The following is an 8,462-nucleotide window of genomic DNA, read 5'->3' as shown; positions in this document are numbered from 1 at the left end:
GATACAACATTTCGCAGAATGTACAAAAACTGTCAGAAGTGTTTGGGGCTGGGGAGAGGCACTGACAAGGATACTTCTTTACAGTTCCAGCTATCCCAGAGCACAATGGGAGGTCCTTGTATTGGAAGACTTGAAAAGTGTCTGGATACATCATCAGGTACACATCATGGTGGGAATTCCTTTCAGGTGCAAGCTGAGCTAGGCTGCTGCTGAAAGCCCTTCCAATTCCCTTGGATCAGGAAAGGTCTCTTGAAGGCACTGGCACAAGACAGGTGAGAAAAGAGAGTATCTGAGGATGGCAGAGAGCCCGTACAAAGACGTACCGGTAGGAGATGAAATGTCATGTATGAGGAAAGCAAGTTCAGCCAGGTTGGCTGTCGCATAAAGTTCCTTGGGGAGAGAAACGTGTCAACAACTTGAAAAGGCTGAAAGTCGCTAGATCTCGTATGCCCCTTTAATTTTATAGACAAGGGGATAATGAATTATAGCTAATATGAATCTAGTACTTTATATACATTATCCCTTTTGATTCTCATCCCCGAGAGCTATTTTTTCATTATCCCCATTTTATAGACAAGGAAATTGAGGTAATGGGTCATAAGTAGGATTTGAACTCTGGTCTCTCCTGACTCCAGGTCCAGTATACTCTGCTGTCTCTGTGTGGTTCCATAAATTTCCCACAATTCGCACTTCCAAACCATGTCCTAACTCCTCCCAGCCAGCACTATTTTCCTGTGAAAACTCAGTCAGCAGCCGCTGCAGACAGTAGGATTAGGGCTAGGTAAGAGTCTTCTACCCAACTAGCTCCAGACTGTCTGAGAGAAAAAAAAACCTTGCAGAAAATTGCCACCAGCTCACCCAGTTTATCCTACTTTTTATTTTGCTCCAACTCTTTTTTTGTTCCTACTTTCAGTAGACCCATAGCAATAATGTTTCCAATGGTTCTGGACATCAGAACAATCAGCATCAGTACTCAAGGTGAGATATCCTATTTGCAGAGTTTAAAAAAATCTTTCTTGCCCAAAGTATTACTTGTCTTAAGCTCAGCCCTGTTTTTCTTTTTAAATTAATTTTTTTCCACTTAATGGTTTTTTTTTCTTTCCCACTGTCCCCACCCCCACCCCACCCCCCACCCCCGGCCACACACACGGTAAAAAAAAGAATAAAAACCCTTGTAACAAATATATAGAATCAAGCAAAATAAATTCCTACATTGAACACGTGCAGAAATGTTATGTCTCCTGCAATGACTTCATCACCTCTCAGTCAGGTGGGAGGGAACAGTCTTCATCACTGGTCCTTTGAGATCATGGCCAGCCATTGTATTGATGAAGGCCCTTAAGCCTTTCAATGTTGTTTACCAGATTATACAATGTTGCTGTTATTATATAATATCATCCTGGCTCTGCTCACTTCACTCGGCATGGGTCCACATGAAGTCTTGGCACCCCGCTCCATCTTCTTAGAGGCCCAGCTGAGGAGGGTGACTGGAGGGAACAGGTCCCTCCCATTTCCACTCCCCCAAACAATGGTTCTTGGGCCACTTCCAAGACCAGGAGGAAAAGGTCCTCCTCAGAATCCTCCCACCCTCCCACTGCAAAAACCATGCACACCCTAGGAACACTAAAAGGCAGAAGGGCTGAATTCGAGAGAGACACCAGAGACCCCACCTCTAACATGGGACCCCCACACAAGTGGAGACATTTGTCTTGTTATGAATAAGCATCATTAAGGGGACCTGGCCCCTGGCCAGCCGCAAAGCCCTTCTGGACCAAGTGGTCAATGGACAAGATTGTAAGAGCAGCTGCTTTAGAATGTGGGGGTGGGCGGGAGGGGGTGGGGGCGGGGTTATACTCCAGTCCCTGGGAGTTACTCTAGAAGAATTGCTAGGTCTGTTTTGTACTGCCTGCAGCCTCTTCCAAAAGGCAGCGTCTACAACAACCAGCCTCCTGCACGGATAAACGAGCCAATGCATGTAAAGGACTTTGCAAACTTTAAGGCACATGTATGTATGTACACATATCTGTAGGTGTGAAACCATGTATGTCAGTGGTTGTTTTGATAATTACTGCCTTCCCCACCCTCCCCATGCGTGGTAGGTCGGGGGGAGGAGGGGCAATGTCAAAATCCCAGGAAAACGATTTGGTCTCCAGGTCCTAGGCTCACTCCTACGCGGTGCAGTAAGAACACTCGACGAGGAGTCCCAAGACCTGAGCTCGAATCCTACCTGGTGACCTCGCTCCAGTCGTTTCCCTTGTGGGGAAGAAGTTTCCTCCTGCGAAGGGGGGGAGGGGGAAGGAAGTAGGTTGGAAGAGACTGGGGAATCTCGGAGGTTGGATGTGGGCTCTCCGGGTGGGTCAAACGAGGGGGTGGGGTCGGACCAGGTAGTGCCAGGTCCTTTCCTCCGCGGGATGCTCAGAGGGGCGGACGCTTGGCCGACACACTATGAGTGCTAGTCCCGCGGAGGGACGCTCTGTGCCAAGGTCGCCGGGCATGACCAGGGAGTGAGTGCCTCCAGCGGCCGCCTGGCACCCCCAGAGCCCCGGGTAGGAGCAGCGGGAGCAGGTGGGCTCCGCGGCCCCGCCTCCCCGAACCGGCGGCGGCCACACGGTGCACGGCGTGCAGCCTGGCCAGGGAGCGGCGCGGGCAGCGGGCAGCGGGCAGCCTGAGCCACTGCGGAGCGCGAGCCGGGCGGCGGCTCAGGACTTGCGGCCCGGGACGGCGGGCGGGACAGAGCCGGAGCAGCGCCGCCCCCTCCCCGTAATGTAGCCCTCGCCTCTTGCCTTCCTTGTGTGTGTGTGTGAGTGAGTATGCGTGTGCGTGTGTGTCCCGGGCCCGCGGGGGAGCGGAGCAGGCGGAAGGTGGGGGAAGGGGAGCAGCCGGGGCGTGCAGCTCCCCACCGACAGCGCCCCCCATCTCCAGCTGCCCTCCTTGGAGCTGGCTCAGGGCCCGGTCCCGGGACATCGGGGGCGCTGCCAGGCGGTAACCGGATCCGGGAGCCGGACCAGGTCACTTGTGGGTTGCTTAGAGACTCCCCGGGCTCAGACGAGCGGCCCCTGGCACGGAGGGTGCCCGAGTTCGGGCTTCGCTCCCCACTGCCCGGCGCCTGCTGCCCCCCCCCCCCCCCCCCGCCCCCGCCAAGGGCCGGGGGCCGGGGGGGGGGCGGGGGGAGGGGGGCCCGGGGCCCGGCGGGGGCGGGGGGAGGGGAGAAGCCCCGGCAGTAGCGATGGACGCTCGCCAAGGCCCCCAGATCCGGCCGCAAGCTGAAGGATGCTCGGCTGCGGGGGTGGGGTCTTGGGGGTGCACCAGCGGAGCCGCGCATTCCGGGGGCGGGCGGCCCACCCTGGGACAGGAGCCTGGGACACCGTGGGCAGCCTCTCCCGGGAGCAGAGCGCAGGCTGCGTTCGGAAAGTAACCCGCTGCCTGCGTGGGGGCAGCGGTGCTGAGCCCGAGCTGGCGGGGTTGGGGGGGGGAGCGAGGGGTGGGAGGAACAGGGGAAGGAGCCGCCTCCCGCCTCCTTGGGGAAGGAGCTCTCCGGAGGCAGCAGGTAGAGAGAGCGCTGTGTGCAGGCTTAGGAGAGGAGAAGACGAGAGGGAGGGAACAGGAGGTGGGGGGGCTGCCTCCCCTTTCCTTAGCATCCCTCCCACTCAGGGCCACTGGGAGGGCCCTCCCTCGGCAGGAAAGTTCACAAGTCTTGGGAAGCTTTGCTGTGGGCCGGGAGAGGATCTCGCCTTCATTTCCTAGGAGGGCCACGGGGGCATTTTACCTGCGTTAAGAATTATTGACAGCCAGATGATTTGACACCAGGTGAGAATCACCCTTTTAAAAAAAAAAAAAAAAGTTGTTCAGGAAAACCCAGGGATGGATCGGGATGCAGACGTTCTGCACCTGCTGGTTCTCTTGGATCCAGACCTTTGGTGAATTCGGTTTGAGAGTGACAGAAAGAAAGAAGAGAAAATGAAAAGTTGAGGGCAAAAAGGAGGAGGAGGAGAGGAAAGAAATGGTGTTGGTGGAGAAACATCTTAGTCTTTTCTGGTGGCTGGGAGAGAATATTTGGAAAAGCTGCTTGTCTTGTGCGTCAGTGTTGTGTCATCCAGTGCCAGAGCTGGCGGGGCTGGCTTTGAGAAATCACCTATTTCAGCCCAGAGCTGGGAGGGAGGACGGACATTTGTGGGATGACCTTTTCTTTTTTTCTTCCTCTGGTATACTCTTTGTTTTCTCATGAGGTTCTGTCGCAGCCTGAAGTTATTTAGGAGCAGAAGGCATGGAGGATGTGTGTGTGTTGCATATAGTGAGCTTTAAGAACATGAGAATTGGAGGAAGAGGAAAAATTCATCTAGTCCAACCTGAGGGGGGGCACCTCTTTTTATGTAGGTCTGGGGTGTACAGACCATCTCATGCAGTGTGAGTTTGTGTAGACATTCCCAAAAGGGGTGTAAGGAAACCCACAAGTAAGAAGGCGTGTGAGAATACAGTTCACACCAAAGGCTAAGAAGCAGGCAGCTGCTAGCAACAAATTCTCCCTCGACCTTGGGTCATCCTGGAAGAGCCCAATAGCAGACTAGCGATCCTAAAATGAACTTTTCACCTTTTTCAGCACTCATTCTGCCTTTATAGAATGCTTCTCAGAAAGCACTTTCCCCGCAACTGCCGGGTGAGGCAGGCTGCTAGGTAGATAGGACCGGTATTACATATCGTCCCCATTTTACAGATGAGGAAGCTTCAGTTCCCCAAGGTCAAGTGCCTTGTCCTCAGTCACATAGCTTAGGAAAGGTGAGGGCAGGGCTGCCCAGGAACCTCGAAGTCCAAAGCCAAGGTTGCTTCTAGTGCTACCCTCGTGCTACCACAATTCGTAAAGATTGGTAAAGGATGTCAGCTTGTTTCATGTGAAACTAAAAAAAGCAATTGCAAAATAACTCATCAGAAGAACAAAAGCAATTTGTTTACAACATGTTCTGAAATTATTGGATATTTCAGGCACAGAAGGAACACAGAGAAAAGTGATCATACAGATAGGATCTACACATATTTTAGGGACAGGACTCATGATTTCATTGGTGGAGGGAACTTCCACATGAGGAAATGCCTTCCATCAATGTAAGGCAATGTAAGTCTCAGCAATTTACAGTCAGAGTTTCCTGGAGCATTGAGAAGGTTAAGTGACTTACTCATGGTCACACGTCTGTTCGTATCAGAGCGGGGTACTGAGGGCTGGCTCTTCAGCCACTGTGCCGCCTGCAGATCACAAAAGAAGAGTTAGTTTCACGCTGCCTGTTTCGGGTGGACCTCTATTCCCTCCCCACCCCCAAGTTTATCTCAATGGTGGGGCTTTGAAAAATCTACATCTTAGTGTCACACATTTGGAAGGAGGATTGGGGTTTGGTGTGATTGAACATGATTATGCAACAGAAAGTTATCTTTAGGCAAGGTTTCCTTTGTCACCACACTCCTTATGCCATCTGCCTGCTAGTATTTTTAGAAAGAAATTCTAACATTGAACTGTTTTCACTCATAGCCCGACCAAATCAACCTTGATTTAACTGTCAAATACGAGGGAAGGTTGGGGAGCGAGCTGTTCTTTTAAAACAATATATTTTTGATGTTTTCTTATTGCTTTCCAGTCTTCCATCAAAGTCATTTCCTCAGACTCCACTTTTTTGTAACAAATTGTGCAAGACTTACCAACAGATAATGACTGACGCTCTTGATTGTGTATCCCATAGTCTACATCCATAGGCCCCCGCCTCTTTACTGAGAGAAGAAAAGAATCTTTCAGTAGCATTTCTCCATGCCTGAGATTGGTTATTATAGTCAACCGGAGTTCAGCCGCCTTCCAGGTGTTGTTATATCTAGGTTATTGTTGTCATAGCATAGTTGGTCTCTACCTTCCCTGCTTTGGAGTCTATGCCCATTTAATAGGATGCTTGTATTGTACAAAATTCAAGAGATTTGGGCTTTCGTTGCGACTAGATACTAAATGCGAGTGTTGCTGTCTTTCTTACTGACTCAGCCAATGTGTGTTTGGAACTTAGAAGAAGGCCAGGAACCCAACCTGGCTGTTCACTGTTTGGCAGTGAGATGTCCCTGTTGGAGGATAATATCCTGTTTGGGGGCGGGGGGGAGAAGAGCAGCTATTCACTAGAATGTTTCCTTGAACAGCTGACAGAGAGAGGGACAGACGTTAAGTGGTGAGCTGTGTCCTGTGGGCCGTGGGCTGCTCACAGAGGTTCTTCGATGCATTTCCAGGGAGAAACCTTTATTAGCTTGGGATCAAGTCTGGTAATGTTCCATAATCTTGGGATCGTGGGATGAGAGTTTTAGAGCTGGGAGGGGCCTCAAAGGTCATGGAATCAGATCTGGGGCTGAGGGGGACCTCGGAGACCATCTCGCCCTCCCCATTTTATAGATGAAGAAACTAAGTCTTAGGGAGGTTAAAGTTGTCACACAGGTAGTAAGGATCGAAGGTGGGATTTGAACTCAGCCTCTGTGGCTCTGGAACCAGTTCTCTTTCCTCTGTATTCAGAAACACAACGCTTAGCACCCGAGTCTGCCTTTGGTGTCCCCCGCACGGTGTAGAAGTCAAAGTCAGCCATCTTTTGATCACTGATGAATTGCTTGGGGGTCTTTTTGTACCTCTGCCTTCCCGTCATAGCCAGTTCCCAGGCAGCAGGATCATGACTGAGCTCCAGGTTGGTTGTGGTCAACCACAAAGGTCATAGGATCAAAGATTTAAACCACAAGGAACCTTTGAGATCGTCTAGGTCCAAGCCTCTCATTTCTCTTTCTTTTTTGGGTTGGGCAGTGGGGAGAAGTGACTTGCCCAGGGTCACACAGGTAGTAAGTGTTACGTGTCTGAGGCTGGATTTGAACTCAGGTCCTCCTGACTCCAGGGCTGGTGCTCTATCCACTGTGCCACCTAGCTGCCCCCAAAACCTCTCATTTCTCAAGAGGAAATACAGGCCGAGGCAGATGAAACAGCTTATCCAAGGTCACCCAGGGACCAAACAGCAAGAACCAGGGTTGGGGCAGCTAGGTGGTGCAGTGGATAGAGCACCAGCCCTGGAGTCAGGAGGATCTGAGTTCAAATCTGGCCTCAGACCAAACACTTGACACTTACTAGCTGTGTGACCCAGGGCAAGTCACTTAACGCCAGTTGCCTAAATAAAAAAACAAACAAAAACAAAAAAAGAGCCAGGGTTTACACCCAGGTCATTTGACCCCAGTCCCACATATGTGAATTTGGGGCTTATGCACCTGACTCAGCCTCTCTCTCCATGTCTGCATTCAGAAATCCCAGAGTGCTTCTTCTGGGCGGTTATCAGTGTTTTTCTGGCTTCTATTAACTTCCACCCCCCTGCAAAACCTGGATAGTAGATGGCTGATTCTCTGGACAAGAGGCATAAATAAATGTGCTCTTTTCCCTCAAAGGATGCTGACCAAGCTTAGCTTTTAAAATCAGATGCGAATCAGGTGCTTTAAGAGAAGCAAAATATTCTCAGTGCTTCCTAGGACTTCCATGATTTATTCATCAGCTGCTTCTGCTGTGTTCCTCGGCAGCTTGGTGTTATAGCTGCAATTTCGATATTGCACATACCCCTGCAGGGTTGGATGTAATGTTCCTACTGGTGCAGGAGTGGGGTCAGGATTGGAGAGCAAAGATAAATGGGAAGTCCAAGATCATTTCAGATACACCCAAGTTTGCTGAATAATGCATCAGTGGGGCGTGGACCTGGTAAAGATGGGCAGGTTGGCGTAACTCTTGCTGGCTTCCCTCGAGAGCAGGACAGGAAGACCTTGAAGTCCTTCATCTGACTATGTACGCTGGCTGTGTGACCCTGGACAAGTCACTTAACCTTTAAGTGCTCTAGGAAACTCTACAAGTTGCAGAGAAGGTGCCCAGGTGCATTGGATGGAGGAGTTTTCTTTGGGAATTCCAGCTACCACTAACGTAGTGGGCCAATCTCTACCCCAGTTCAGTGCTGTGGTTCATAATAAAGAGAGACTTCCACTACAGGTGGCCTTTCCTGGTCTCTCCCCCTTCCCCATTAATGAGGAGGTATCTGGAAAATGAGAAGGTTGGACTCCATTGACCCCTAAGGTCCCTCCCAGCTCTAAATCTCTGATCCTCCATGTATGTCTTATACATACCAAGCTCTTTACATGTTGTTTCTTGCATTAGAAAGTGAGACCCTTGAGGGAAAGGACCATGTATCTTGCCTTTCTTTGTATACCCAGCACTTGGCATAGTGCCCAGCACATAGTAGGTGCTTAATAAATGCTTGCCATAGATGGCTCCAAAGGGTTGACCAGACTGCCGATGGCATCCGTGACTTAACCAGAGGTTAAAAATCCCTGAACTGAGTGACTTCTCTGAGCTCCCTTCTGGTTCTAGATGGGTGTTCTTGTACTCCTAAGGTGACCCCTGGGATCTTGAAGGCTCTCCAGAAAACCAGCAAACAAAC

General features: G+C 50.8%; 1 protein-coding gene across 5 annotated transcripts in view; it reads left to right on the top strand.

Moving 5' to 3' along the window:
* The first annotated feature begins 1,938 nt into the window (after positions 1-1,938).
* The window catches only part of LOC114050582 (WAS/WASL-interacting protein family member 3-like), a 72,908-nt gene continuing 66,384 nt past the window's right edge, over positions 1,939-8,462 (top strand). Inside the window, exon 1 of one of the 5 annotated variants that reach the window (XM_027872386.1) lies at positions 1,939-2,005. The gene's annotated coding sequence lies outside the window, so the exon portion shown is untranslated. Of the gene's footprint in view, positions 2,006-2,501; positions 2,566-2,697; positions 2,761-2,930; positions 3,009-3,590; positions 3,808-8,462 lie in introns of those variants that run through there. The other 4 variants (XM_027872385.1, XM_027872381.1, XM_027872383.1 and 1 more) reach the window with 4 other exon arrangements.

Source organism: Vombatus ursinus, unplaced genomic scaffold (assembly GCF_900497805.2).
Source record: "Vombatus ursinus unplaced genomic scaffold, bare-nosed wombat genome assembly UNPS02014799.1, whole genome shotgun sequence".
Lineage (NCBI taxonomy): Eukaryota > Metazoa > Chordata > Mammalia > Diprotodontia > Vombatidae > Vombatus > Vombatus ursinus.
This window is presented reverse-complemented; position numbering and strand designations above follow the sequence as displayed.